The sequence below is a fragment of the Podarcis vaucheri genome (genome assembly GCF_965113315.1).
Source record: "Podarcis vaucheri genome assembly, chromosome: 1".
NCBI lineage: Eukaryota > Metazoa > Chordata > Lepidosauria > Squamata > Lacertidae > Podarcis > Podarcis vaucheri.
The window spans coordinates 80541704-80556903 of record NC_138759.1 but is presented as its reverse complement, the minus strand read 5'-3'; the positions used below and the strand labels follow the sequence as shown (position 1 = coordinate 80556903).

General features: G+C 43.6%; 2 long non-coding RNA genes across 2 annotated transcripts in view; one reads left to right on the top strand and one right to left on the bottom strand.

Moving 5' to 3' along the window:
- Positions 1 to 15200, bottom strand: part of LOC309514987 — a 265808-nt gene that overhangs the window by 37436 nt on the left and 213172 nt on the right. The gene's annotated exons all lie outside the window — the stretch shown is intronic.
- The window catches only part of LOC309514990, a 32642-nt gene that overhangs the window by 1788 nt on the left and 15654 nt on the right, over positions 1 to 15200 (top strand). The window contains exon 2 of the long non-coding RNA XR_014212225.1: positions 11872 to 11961. This is a non-coding gene — a long non-coding RNA (uncharacterized lncRNA). The remainder of the gene's footprint in view (positions 1 to 11871; positions 11962 to 15200) is intronic.

The following is a 15200-nucleotide window of genomic DNA, read 5'->3' as shown; positions in this document are numbered from 1 at the left end:
CCCTGGCATGAATCTCACCAGGTGACCTTGAGCCAGGCTATCTCTCTTGGCTCTAATACAGACATTGGTTGTTCTAAGGTTAAAACCTGAGAGAATCCTGTGCATGCTGAAGGAAATAAATGGGTACAGTGGTGACAAATGAGCAAATGATGCTGCTGACAACATTAAGCTTTAATTGAATTTAACTTCCAAGCAAGGGTATTGGGAATCAAAATTTAAGACTGGTCAAGAGTAGGCTTTTTTTCATTCTTTTTTTTTTTGGTATTAAAACTGATGCCTGCATGCAAATGGGGCACTCAAAGAATGCATTCAAACAAAAAATGTTTCAGTAATCCACACTATTAAAAGTTCTGATGTGAGGGTGCAAAGAGACACGCAGAGTCATAGGGAAACAGCATGCAGCCTTTGTGTCACATCAGAAATGAAAGCATCAAGTTGCAAGAAAACCACTACAAGACCTGCTCTTCCGCACCTTCCCTTCCAAAGGAAAACAAACAAACCATCTGCCTGCCTCTTCAGAAATGGTGCTTAGCTCTAATTTGTAGTTGTGGCTGTTTTAATTAAGATTTCATTTTACGTACGTTTGTTTCCTGCCTAAGGCTGAGCATGGGTAATGGTGCTTTAAACCAGACAAATATATAAAATACAAAACCACAACCATCTCCCTAGTTATTTCAACACAGACACCAAATGCCACTCCATATAAGAGCAGCAATACGTACTGCCCAAAAACAACGAAGGGTCACTTCCCCTGCCATCAACTAATGGTGGAGAAACTAATGGTGGTTTTCCCCCATCAACTAATGGTGGAGAAACACACAATAATATCACAATATGGGGTAAGTGATCCCTCATTTTCTTGCCTTGCCCATCATTGTTTAGGTGCAGGCACTGTGTCCAGATGTTAGCTCTGTTTTGTACTGTGTCTTCTAGACAAGACTATGTCCTAAGGCAAGAAAGTGACGCTGATTTGGATTCAGCTCCTCTTGCCTTTACTTGTTTCAGTTTCCATCTTCCTGTTCTGGAAAAAGGTTGCATTCTACCTGCTCTCGTGACACAGGCTAGGTACCTTTAACAGTTGCCCTCGAGCCTGAGTTCATTCCCGCAAGTTATCCATCCATAGAGGGATGGAGAAAGCTAAACCTACTGGATTTCTGTGTGTCATGCAGCTGGTGTGTGTGTGTGTGTGTGAGAGAGAGAGAGAGAGAGAGAGAGAGAGAGAGATGCAGCAGCTGTTAAAGGTGCAAAGTCTCTGTAAGGAAAAATGTGGGAATGGCACTCCGGAACTCTGAGCTCTGTGTTATGCTAGGAAACAGTATTTATGAATCCTTTTCCTTTGGATAGGGTTGCCAGATTCATTAAGGGGTAAGGCTTCTGTGCTAATAGCAAGATAGTTTTTTTTGGCACAGCCAGCTTCTCTCACCATTGCAGTGCTGTGATGGATGAAGCAGTAATTATTCTTGATCACAAGGCAAGAGTGAATCCATTTTGCCATACCACTCACTATGTATCAGGTGAGGGTGAGATCCGAAAGCTGGGTCTGGACACAGAATTGCCAGACTGCATGTGGAACAAGGCTCATGTCTTCTGCACTCATTGTATTTTTAAAGCGTACACCTCAAAATTGCTCAGTGTTCATGTGAGCAGCAAGCGATTGCAGGCAAGTGCCTTCCACAGGTACCCTCACCACAGAGCTTAGATCAGAGGTGAGGAACCTGGGATTGATGGGAGGTGGAGTCCAACAGCAACTTACAGAGGCCTGCAGGTTCCCCAGCCCTGGCTTAGATTGTTTGTTGAGTGTAGCTCTGTGACATGAAGACCACCTAGAATTTCAGAATTAAGTAACTCCTTGCCTGTGATGAGGCAGCAGTACGTAGTTGCCATTATGCACAAGTCTGTGCTCGGAGCACACTGCCAATAACCTATATTTAGTACAGGTGGTGGTGGCATACATAAGGCCTGATCCTTTTTTGTGGTGGCACCAGCACATGTTCAGCTCCATCTCAGTACTGGGCAGAGAGCCAGATAAGACAGCATTTCTAGCAGCTGTTGTGTGGTCCTGTGAATCAGCCTTTTATTCCCCATGAATCAGGAATGGTCCATGACGATACTGGCAGGGCGAGGGCAGGTTGTACTAATTGGTTGCATGAAACCCAAATGTCTTCCCTCCATCTAATGCTTTCAGTTCTGTTCATTTTTCAATGTGCTTTGGAAGTTGACCTCTACCAGCACATGCCATACTGGTCCAGCCAATACTCATCTAAACCATTTAAAGAATTTGGTACACACACAAATATCTGCACCAATGCCACATGCCATTTAATGCTGTTTGATCTACTTTTACAATGCTGTTTGGAAGCCATGCATGTCTCCTCTTCAACCATATGCCTACCCTAGTATTCAAAGGGGGCCAACGTGATTATTATTGTTTATTATTTTGTTTATTAATCACTTCCCGTCAAGCATCCTGAAGCAATTTAAAATATAATAAAAACATGTACAAAACAGCTGTGTGGCTGTGTGTGTGTGTTTGAAACAACTGCATATATAAATTTAAAGAAAAAAAACAATCATTTACAACACACACACACACACACACACACAGAGTGTTAACAACAGCACATATATTACCGTATTTTTCGCTCTATAGGATGCACCAGACCACAAGACGCACCTAGTTTTTGGAGGAAAACAAGAAAAAAATATTCTGAATCCCAGAAGCCAAAAGAGCAAGAGGGATCGCTGTGCAGTGAAAGCAGCAATCCCTCTTGCTGTTCTGGCTTCTGTGATAGCTGTGCAGTCTGCATTTGCTCCATAAGACGCACACACATTTCCCCTTACTTTTTAGGAGGGAAAAAGTGAGTCTTATAGAGCAAAAAATACGGTAAATCAATTCAAATCCTATACGGATACTAGCTGGGATAATGATCTCTATATTTCTGTATCTACCTTCCAGCAGCTTGCCTACCTGTTAAATCTGGTCAGGATATTGTGCCATATTTGGAAACCTGCATTTATAAGGCACAAAGTTTAAAATAAATCTGAGGGCACATATTTATTTGTGGCCTGGATACCCTTTGAATTTTAACCTGGCAAACATTGCACTGGAGGGATATCCGATGCCTGTTGTGTCTACAACAATGTTTATCAGAGCACAGTCCTTGCTCAGTGGTAGAGTGTGGGTGGGAATACAAGTTGATGCCACTTTTGGCACCAAATCAACTTCCTCTTGCATGAGTAAGAGAGAGCAAGAAACCAAAGCAGAACAATCACAATCCAGGGAGCGGTAGTTCTTTTCCCTCTCTGCTTAGCAGAGTGGTTGGTTTCCCTTATTCACTGACTCCAAGAGGGCAGGTGAAAAAGTCTACAGGTCCCCTGCACATTTAACAATAGTGCAGAAGAGGAAATGCCAACAGCTGTACAAGAAGTTGCTGAAACTTGCTGAAACCCCCTCTTCTGCATAACTATTAAAGCTGCAGGAGCCCTGTTCTTTTTTTATCTGCCAGCCCTGCTCCCCACACCCTTACTTACAGGAGTCTGACTGGAACTGATTCAACAATAGGTGCAAACTAGGCAACTGCCCATGGTGTCAGATCTCTAAATGTACTCAATTGCTGAAAGTGCACAGAGGCAGTTGAGCTTTGCCTCCCTTCTCCCCAGTAACACAGTGAAAACAAACTCCTCCCAGCTTTTATCATCAAAAATGGAAATCTTAAACCCTTCTTGTTTCTACCGACTAACACACACACAGCTCCTTCTCTGGCTTGCCAAACCACTTCCCAAATTGACACTTTCTCCCCTGTTCACTTACATAATTCTAATCCAAAACTGCTGATCTTCCTTTTTATCATACTTTTTATCAAGTTTTCCAAAAATTTAACACATACATTTCAATACATAGTAAAATATTTTTTTCTTTGTTATTTTGGCCGACTTCCCACCCCCTTTCCCATGGTGTTTTAATTTCTCTCCCTCTGTTGCATCCTGTCTTCTATCTCTTACATCTTAACAACACTACTATAATCTTTAAATTCTTCTGTGGCTCATAGTTCAAATCTTGTTTGTTTATCATCATATAATAATATTCCTTTAAATTGTCAGAAAAAGGCTTCCATTCTTCCACAAAACCTTCGATATTAAGTTCTCTGATTTGGTTGTTTACTTTGCCAGTTCTGCATAGTAAAAAGTGCTGGTCTTCTGTCTTACTATCCTCAGTTTGTGGCTGCCATAGCCTTTGCTTTGCTGATAGACTATTTTGATAGGTCATGACTTGTGTCTTTGCTATGTCAATGACTCAGCCACTTGATGTCTGCCAGGCGGTTTCCTGGATATTGAAAAACTGGTTTAAACTCCAGCCCCCACTAGACCCAAGAATTCAGGAGTTTGCTTAAATTCTAAACTTTTACTGAATCCAGATATCTTAGGGCAGTCTTGCATGCCCCTGTGAACTTACACTCCTGTTTCAATGCTATGATTAATCAAACTCTTTGGCAGTTAAAAGCTGAAGCAGGAGCCCAGAATGGACCCATATGCATGTTTGCATACTCAGATTTATGTCCGATGGGATTCAATGGGATTTATTCCAATGGGTGTTCATATGGCTCACATTGGCTTTGTTGGGTGGAGCACAGATTTCAATCATGTAGCTTTCTTTTTTTCGATGTCATTTGCAGAGACAACGTACACTGGGAAGCAAACGGAATTACCTTGCGGTGTTGGGCCATTAAAAATAGAAGGAAGAGATTTGTAGAGAGCTGAATACCTACGACACCTAGTGGTTAAAGTCCAGAAATGTCTAAGAAATTGAAATGACGATGAGGAGGGTAGGACAATATTAAGAAAGGAAGAAGGGTGTTGACAAAGATGTAAACAAAGGGAACTCACAGCAAGTCCCTCATCTGCAGAGAGGCCTTCCCTTCATCCTGGGGGCTCAGCCATCAGACTTGCTTCTCCCCATGTGTCTGGTGAGCTATCTACCTTTTATTTTCATGGATTATCATGCATTTGCCATCAGTTTATTAATTTTGTTATATATGTAGGGGGGAAACAAGGAACTGGGGGTATACATCCCAAAATAAGCTTTCAATCACCACACACTCAGGGCCGGATTTAGATGAAGAGAGGCCCTAGGCAACTCCACTTGTGAGGCCCCTCCCCTTCCCCCACCCTCACAACTAGAAGAAAATGGAAGAGTGTTATAAACAAAACTGAGTGAGGCCAAGGATGACGACGGGTATTTAAAAATCTACAATTCACAATTTCTCCTCTAAATGACATAAGATACTATTGTTTAATACCGTTTTGGTGGTTTCCCCTTTGTGGCCCTTTCAGATCTGCATACTATACACAAGCCTTCCATGCTAGGCTTCTTCTCTTTAGGAGAATGATGGGCAGGTCACAGGCCTGTCGTCCTCTAATATACCTGCTGGGATTGACAGGGCATCTGACCCTCACCTGAACCTCACAGCTCTCCTGTAGCTGCCTCTGATGAGTTATCATTTAACTCTTGGGGAAAATAATTAGCATCACACATTATGTGCATGGAAGCTGCCAAACCAATTAACCAACTAGAAGGATTGCTGTCAATAGCACCAGTTTTCCTATAACTTGATATTGCTGGATAGTTTTGATGAACTGCAAAAGCATTTTTAGTTTGCTTTCTGTTGCCACCCTGGAACTTTTATTTATTAGTGCCACTTTGTTTTGTAAGATTCCTTGCAAATGAAGGGAAACAACTTTTATGCTTGTATATGTTGATAATATAACTTTGGTTACTGAGGACAAACAAGATTGTACAAAAACAAGATTGGGTGCAGGCCTGGCCAGGACATAGGCATTCTGACTGTGACAAGGGTGCTTGCTTGCTTGATTAACAGCTGTTGGGAACTTCAAGGTCCCTGCTCTCCCTTCTTATTGTCCTTGCACTGGACCTGGAGACTCCAATAGAGAGCATTCCATGTCAAGAAGGCGGGCAAGTGGGCACTCTATCAAATGACAGGGCAGGAGTTACACAGAGCAGGGCATTTCACTGGTGGTGCCCATTGTATGCTTCGCTCTTCCCAGACCTGCTCTCTTTTGGCCTGTATTTTGGAGCTTTATAATTAGGACTTTGATTGACAAGTCTTATCAGTTGCTGACATATGAGCGGATTTTATTTGCTGCTATTCTGTGCTTCTGGTGCACCAGGGTTTACACCAGCATAATAGAGTTGGCCAGGATGCCAGAAGGGATACAATTTACAAGCTTTCTGCATTATCTGCACAGCAGGGGGTGTTCAGTCAACAGTGCAAAGGCTGAGCTGAAGCATTCCCTGCTGAATACCTGCTTTCAGCAATAGGGGTCGTTGTTTGGTAGTACCAGATTGGTTAGCTGTCAGATTCTAGAGCTCCCTATTGGTGGCTCTTAGGTAATGCACAAAATACAGAGTCCATTCATAAAACACAGTGTTCATTCATAAAGCAGTAACATAATCGCCATTGCTAAATATTGGGTGTATATTTCAGCAGTTGAATGTACAAGTTTATGGTCATGCTGTAGTGTAGTGCTTATGTGACTGTGAATAAAAGGTGGCTGGGCCCATTGTCTTGGGGTTTGGGGGGGGGGAAGAGGTGACAAAACTGATTTCCAATAAGTGCCCCCCTTTATTTCATAACAAGTCCTTGAATCTGTACAGTGGTACCTCGGGTTAAGTACTTAATTCGTTCCAGAGGTCCGTTCTTAACCTGAAACTGTTCTTAACATGAAGCACCACTTTAGCTAATGGGGCCTCCTGCTGCTGCCACGCTGCCGGAGCATGATTTCTGTTCTCATCCTGAAGCAAAGTTCTTAACCCGAGGTACTATTTCTGGGTTAGCGGAGTTTGTAACCTGAAGCACATGTAACCTGAAGCGTATGTAACCCGAGGTACCACTGTACTCTGAATGGTGGCACCAGGGACCTAGAAGGTGCAGGGCCTGTCAGTCCAACCCCTGCACAGTCTCATCAGGGCTGACCTTAAGGCACCTGGAGCAATTTGGCCAAATTGGGCCCCTGCACCAGGGCAATCTAGATGGATTTTATTTATAGCTATAAAATTTTGCAGACTATGGCTGTGAACTGGGGCCCTAAAATAAATAAAGTTGCGCCCCACTGCTTCAAATTGGGTCCCACTGGCTAGCCCTGAGTCTAACAGTTGCTGGGCCTGAATTGCCTTGCCCTTGCATGAAGCCTTGGGTTTGCAATTTTGGGAGAGGGCACACTGCAGCACTGGGGAGCGGGCAGGCTGGCGAGGCCCCCTAGATTTAGAGGCCCTAGGCTTCAGCCTACTTAGCCTATACATAAATCCAGCACTGCACACACTAGAGCAGCATCTTGAACCAAGGGAATCATAAAAATAAAGCAGATGAGAAATCAAATAGTTGGCCTCACTTCATCAACACCTTCAAAAAAGCCTGGGCAAAGATGTGCGTCTGAAACCAGAGCTTGAAAATAAGCAATGTTGGGGCCAGACATATCTTGGCGGGGAGGGCATTCCAAATCCTTCTAATCCTGTTGATTAACGTCTGCTGGACAATAGTATTTCTCTCTTGTCTAGACAAGTTATGAGTTTCAAACGTTCAAATATGTGCAAATTTTCATCTCAGCTTTTCTTTAGACTCTGGAAGAACCAAAGACAACAAATTAAGTACATCCCAATTTTCACTCCAAGAACAACTGCAGCTAAAGCAAAGTAACAGAGAACAGAAATTCCTGAGTGTGCTTTCCACAGGAATTGTAACAGAGTTATATAAAAAAATGGATGCTATATAAAAATATGGCTCACACTGAATTTTTCAGTCCTAGGGTGAATCATGGCTTCCTCTTAATTTCAGAAATGAAATGACAGATGCACCTGCCCCCTGGTTATGACATACACCTGGACTCTTCCCCCACGCTTCAGGTGGACCGTCTGCCTTTTAAAAATGTTTCAAGTGTTACATGAACATCTATCCATTCATTTGTCAACTCTTTTAAGCAAAACAAAAAGATTTATTTCGCAAAATGCATTACTGCCAGAGGCGTCGAGTTCTGCCCAATAGTGGGGGCAGGGCCTCATCATGTGACATCGCACATGTGACATCATGCGCATCAGGAGGAGGTCGTGAGGAATGATGAGGTCCACTGCCATTGCAAGGAGGCCTGGGTCCCCAAGATTGGGGGTGGGGGCTCAGCCCCATCCCAACATACTTTGTTGGGGCTGAGAACACCTCAGAGTTGGCGCCTTTGATTACCGCTCCAATGACACGAGGGCTAGGTTTTCTAGTGACATCAAGTGGGGCTAACCAAGCAGGGTTGTGCACTGCCTGCTTCTGCTTCAAGCTTGCAGAATGGTACTTTTTGGAGCTTAACCCTACTGAGAAGTAGGCTAGTGTGGTGTAGTGGTTAAGAGCAATAGACTCATAATCTGGGGAACCGGGTTCGTGTCTCCGCTCCTCCACATGCAGCTGCTGGGTGACCTTGGGCTAGTCACACTTCTCTGAAGTCTCTCAGCCTCACTCACCTCACAGAGTGTTTGTTGTGGGGGAGGAAGGGAACGGAGATTGTTAGCCGCTTTGAGGTAGTGATAAAGCGGGATATCAAATCCAAACTCTTCTTCTTCTTCTAGGCACATTGGCCAGGAACGCAGTGAGGTTGGTTCCAGACGGGACTCACTGCTCTAAATATGTGACATCTATCTTTAGCGAAACTCTGTTTGAGAGAAAATTAGCATAGCAAAAATGCACTTGGTTTACATATTTTTTTTAAAAAAGGCTGCCCACATACTCTTTTAACACAGGGGGGGGGGGTGAGATTTCTCCATGCGTAAATTGGTACACATGTGCTTGTTGTGTTTCCATTTCAACTAGTGACCTGAACAGGGTTATGGTGGCACATGGCCAGGAAGTTGTGCTTGGGGGAAGTTTCCAGCCGAGCTGAGTTGTGTTAGGAAAGGTCACGTTCATAGGACTCCTTGCAGCCAGCACTCAAACTGAGAAGAGGGCTCTGGACTGTGTACACAGGTTTAAAGCATATCCTGCTCCCAAGACTGAATTCTGGGAACTGTAGTTCATGAAGGGCACTGGGAATTGTAGCACTGTGAGGGGTAAACTACAGTTTCCCAGGGTTCTTGGGGGGGGGGCATGCTTTAAAAGTATGGCATATACCCAACCATAGAGAGGAAAGAGAGAGGACTTCCGCACAGGCAGCTTGTCCTCACTGCCCAAGCCCCTGTTGCCCACTTGATAATTAGCTGATTGCCCTGGCACAAAATACTGTATTTTTTGCTCCATAACACTCACTTTTTCCTCCTAGAAAGTAAGGGGAAATGTCTGTGCGTGTTATGGAACGAATGCCTACGGATGGTGGGGGGATCTGCTGCAGTCGTGAGCAGAGGATCCATGGTTCCCCTTCCTTCCCTCCTCTGTGGCTCGCTTTGCTCGCTTTGAAACAGCAAAGCGGGAGAAGAGCCACTGAGTGGGGAGAAGAGAGGGACAGAGCGCCTCGTTTCAAAGCACGGATCCACATGGATCCTCAGGATTCTTGCAGTGGGTCACCCCAAATTCACCATCAGATCACATAGCATGTCCATGGCTACAGCTTGCACCAAAAAAATCACACACCCACTGTTGCCTGGGGCCGCAGTGGTGCAAAAACATGGTTACAAAGCGTGGATCCACATGGATCCTCAGGATTTTTGCATTGGGCTACCCCAAACTCACTGTCAGATCACATGTCAGTGGCCACAGCATGAACCACAAAAATCATATATCCACTGTTTCGTTTAGAATATTTTTTTTCTTGTTTTCCTCCTCTAAAGACTGTGTGTGTTATGGTTGGGTGCGTGTTATAGAGCGAAAAATATGGTAATTTGCAGAGTTCACTTCCTAAACTGTAATTCAGATTAATTTAATTCCTCCAAGTACTAGTCCCAGTTACGTAGCAGCTGAGTAGCAAAGGGTTCCACAGTGAATTACTTCAGTAAATGCGCACAGCCAAATTCACATTTGCTGAGGTAGCACAGGTGTGAGAGCTGCATTTGAAGGGATTATTATGTTTGTTTGTTATATTTATATCCTGCCCTTCCTCCCAAAGGAGCCCACAGCAGCCAACAACAAATGATAAAACAATAAAAACATGTTAAAAACAATTCACATGCAGACTGGGAAAGCTTACCACTTACAAGTCTTGTTGGAATTATTAGGCGGGAGTACGGGAGACCCTTAACTCTTCTATAGGCCACAATTCTCATCGGCATATTGCCCCACCCTTGAGATGATACCCCTCACTCAGTCTCTTAAGTCCAGCTTTGGGGGGTGGGGGGTGGAAATGTGCTAAAAATGGCTCAGGTATGAGATTTGGAGGAGAGAAGTGGTAAAGGAGTTAGCACTTCAATCCACAACCTCCACTGCAAATATTCCCTCCACCTCTGCATTCATGTTACCAGGTAAGCACTGGATTGGGAGCCCCAGCTTTACCTTGCAATATGCTTTCACCTGGATGGCCAGGTTAGAAATGAAGAGGCAGCGGCTGTACCTTTAATAATTGCACAGAAGAGGAAATTTCAGCAGGTGTAAGATTGCAGGACCAAGCTGCACTTGCTGAAATCCCCTCTCCTTTTCTTGCCAGCTACCCAAGATGCAAGAGCCCTCTCCTCTTTTTCCCCTCTTAGCCACCCTGCTCCTTTAGATGCCAGAGGTATAAGCCACGAATTTCCCTGTTTGAAGCTCGCCTTTGCTGTGAGCTCACAAGGTGGCCTTCGACAAGCCTCTCTCTTTCTCAGTCCTTCCTTTGCAGCATGTAGATAATGAATACTGACTTGTAGGGTTGCTTTCAGGATTACTGCCAACGTGTATGAAGTGCTTAAGTGCTCTAGAGATGCTATGCAAGTTTATAAAGCCACCACAGCTCTCTTAGTGTCACTAAGACAAAGCAATGATGTAAAAGCTTTGTTCTTATTTTTTAAAAGCTAAAATGTTTAATTGTTTGGTGTGCATTGAAAATATTAACTCCCACCTCCAAGAGGCAAGGCACTCCCAGCAACACTCGCTCCATTGACAAGATACAGTGTAACGAGGAGAGTTTTGCATCCGTCAGAGAAATTAGTGCAGCAGGCTAGAATATTCCATGGTACAGGGCAATGGGATAGTTTTGTTGCTCTTCATTTTTGTTTTATAACAACAATAGGCTAGACCATGGGTAGGCAAACTAAGGCCCAGGGGCCGGATCCGGCCCAATCGCCTTCTAAATTCAGCCCATGGACAGTCCGGGAATCAGCATGTTTTTACATGAGTAGAATGTGTGCTTTTATTTAAAATGCATCTCTGGGTTATTTATGGGGCCTGCCTGGTGTTTTTACATGAGTAGAATGTCTGCTTTTATTTAAAATGCACCTCTGGGTTATTTGTGGGGCATAGGAATCCGTTCTTTTTTCTTTTCTTTTTCAAAATATAGTCCGGCTCCCCACAAGGTCTGAGGGATGGTGGATCGGCCCCCTGCTGAAAAAGTTTGCTGACCACTGGGCTAGACAAAATACAACCACGGTTGCCGAAAGTCTTTCAGAGAGAGCTCCTTTGCAAGCAACTATCCAGCATGATTCAGTATGGTCCTCAACAAACAACTTCTAATGAATGAACAATTGTACCACTAAAAAGTGTATGAAGGGAATGTGAAAATGCATTTTGTTTGTTTGTATGCGTGTTGATACTTGATTGAAGATGATCAAATTGCTTTTATTTATTTATTTTAAAAAAAGATAGATGGAAATGGAAATAATGTGTTTGGGCCAGACTTTGCATACATTCCCAAAGATGTGGATTGGTGAAGTCAAGGTATTTTGAAAGGGGAAGAACCAGCTAATGTTATTCCTATTGACAGGACTGATGCAGGATGGGGCAAAGCTCTCACCAGTGGGACTCTACCAGTGTGCGGTAATGGACTTGGGAACAAGGGAGGACTAGTCAAGTGGTAAGCCAGAAGCCTAGGCATATTGAATGGCTGGAAAAGCCTGATAGCATTAGAAACCATGGAAAGAAAGTCCCTTAATAGGAAGAATTATTTGAAGGTATGCAATGATGGCTATTGCTGCTTATATCTGGTCTGGCAATGTACTAGACTGCATCATGACCACAGAGATTACATTGCCTTGTCTTCCACATAAGGTATTAATATTTCTGTGTAAATTAAAGCAAAATCTCTAGCTGCTGTTACCTATTGCAGTGTAACCAAGTGCCACACAGTGTGACATGTGGAGTCAGAAATTTCTTTCTCATCCTCTTTACTGTCTAATTACTAGGCACATGATTCAGATTTTAGTGTCTGGGGTCCCCCCCAAGAAGATAAATGACATCCATTTTATCTTCATTTACACCTAGTTAAATTATGTCACACAAAAGCTTCAAAGTCCCATAAAGGAAGAAGGGAGAACAGACCACATTTATCCGCACTTTACTTTTTTAGGCATTCATTTAAGACATCTTCGTGTACATCTGAATAATGTTATTTGTGAAACAGCCCTTTAGCCAACCTGGGAAATGCCAACCTGTATGTTAAATACATCCTTTGGACAAGATTCAATTTCCTTACCTTTCTGGGAGCAAGTATTCTGTTGCTTGTTCATCCAGCTAGCACATATATACTGGAAATTACATTTCTGATTTTGTTTCGTTTGCAAATAAGACCCTGATTTGTGAAAAGAATTTGTTTTTGTTTTTTTAGAAAAGCTCTCCTCTCCCCTCTATATATCTACTTCCCAGCAGAGGGAGCACAAGTGGCATTGTCCAACAAGCCACTTGTTCATTGCTTCAGTGATTGTAAGATTCTCAAAGAAAAGAAAAATGTATCGGGCTGAAATCCTATGTACCCCCCTTAAATTGAAATCTGTGGGGCTTGGTTCTGAGCTGACATGAATAGGATTGTGATTTGAATGATGTTTAAGGCCACATATGTTCTGATGGACTCTTTTGAAAGCAGATGTGTTGAAATGCACAGTGTGCTTTATGTGGCAAGCATTTCTGCAGGGTGCAAAACAGATGCTTTCGTGCCTTGAATAGAAAATAAAATAGAAGAGAACATTGTGAATGTTGAATGACATTAATGAAGAAAATCTGGGAAACACAATAAGTAAAGTGGTCACAGTGTTTGCCTGTTTTATGATTTGCAGTATTTATTAATTTTTAAAGGTTGTTTTTTTTAAAAAGAAAGATAATCCCAGACGGTCAAGAAACAATAAAATCTAGCATTTACTTTATGACTGGACCCAACATATTAAACTTATTGAGATATGCATTTGAAATGGTACTTAAAAGACCTTTGTTGGGTTGAGGAATACCGTATGTTACTGGCAGATGTAATAAAATAGTGTAGAGAAGCTCTTATTTTAACACTTTTTTTTTTTACTCTGCCACTTCTCTATCCTCAGTTGCCCTCTCTCAAAGCAGCTTTTCTTAAAAATAAAAAGATTTATAAAGTTGCACCATCAATAGGTGAACATTCCTGGATGAGAAATGGCTCACCGCAGCCAGTGTGTCTGGTCTACTGGGCTGGTGTTGGCGTTTGTGTACCCATGATCAGAGCATGGGGAAATGGCTCCTTAGACAAGGATCCCTGGAAGTCCAACTACATGAATTGTGAGGACCCCGCTGCCCTGAGTAAGTTCACCTGAGTAAGAAATACAGGGAACACATCCTAAATGGAGACATGTTGCTCTATTTACTTTGCTTCTCCCTCAGTCGGAAAAAGGCAAAGGCAAATGATACCAAAGGGTGGGGAGATTCAAGTGGAACGCTCCTTCACAAACTGTCTGGCTTCAGTCACCATCTATGCAGGCATAACCATCACCACGTATCCAGAAAGGGGAGGATCTTGAGGCTCTGCACGCAGTGCACCACCGTCCTGTGCTCAAAGCTTCTAGAAAGGCAGAGCTGGAGAGGTGCTATTGAGCCCACACGATTCAATCGCACATGATAGAATATGAAGAGGGCCATGCAGTGCAAGGTGCAGGACTTGGGGGCTGAGGGATTCGGAACCCTGGGATCATTTTTGATCATGAGGCCCTGCAGAGACCCAATGGAGTGCATTTTTGTCACTGGGCAACAAGGCTTGGTAGCTGGACCTTTGCAATGTAAGTGGTTTGGCCGTGAGTCAGCAGAAAGGGGCCAACTCGGGTGGCAGATATGGCATTGGGTCGGATCCTTGTGCATGAGAAAGGCTTGATTTGTTTTCCCCATTGCCATAGTTCAATTTCCCCTCCCTCACACAAAACATAGCATGGCCCACCATGTCTAGATGCAAACCCAGGTTTTGAGGACAAATAACTGGGGTGCAGGAAGCAGGCTTGGCTGGAAAGGAGCATATAAAAAGCAGGGAGAAAGGGGAGAGCTCATGGAGAAAGGAGCTGTGTGGTACTCTCTGGTCGGGGAGAGAACCAGGAGCTAAAGAAGAAATAGGAGGAGGAGAAATAAGACGTGAGTAGGATTTGGCTTCCTCTAGCAATGAGCACCTAGAAAAACACAAACCGTCTTTCGAAGACAATTATTTCCAAGGTGGAACAATTATCCACGGATAAGTAGTCTTCACAGATTTCCTAAGTGCTCGTGCATGTTTACATATTTACATGGGGACTGGCATTTCAGATTCTGTGAGGAATCAGAGATAACAGACCTCCCCCCATCCCGCGGCCATGATCAATGTTGCACACTGTGTGCTGAAACAAATCATTTGCATATGTTAGTGATGGCGGTGATGAGAGAGAGAGAGGGAGAGAGGTCCCTGCCCTCTTCCTGTTCCACAATGCAACAAGCCTTTTAATTGAAATGAAACCACAGCATGATATAACAGCGGCATGATGTGGCCGTAGGAAATGCAAGGCCAAAAGGCATCACTTGCCATAGGCTGGGTCCAAACCAGAAATGCCACAAGAGTCCAAAAATAGCACAGAGTGTCTGCCTCGTCAACATGACTGAAGCAGGAAGACAGCAGACTGCATGCATAAAAACAAACTTGTTTATCTGGTCAGGATCAGAAAGGAGGGCATTCAACCAAGAGGCAGGCTGGTGGCGGAAACAAACCTAAGAAGAGGATTGGATTAAAAGTCCTTGTAGTCCAGTATTCTGTTTCCAACTATTGGCCAGTCAGATGCCTCTAAGGAGGACGTGTTCAAGCAGGGCACGGAGGCACCAGGCAGCAGCCTCCCCTTATTGTTTTGG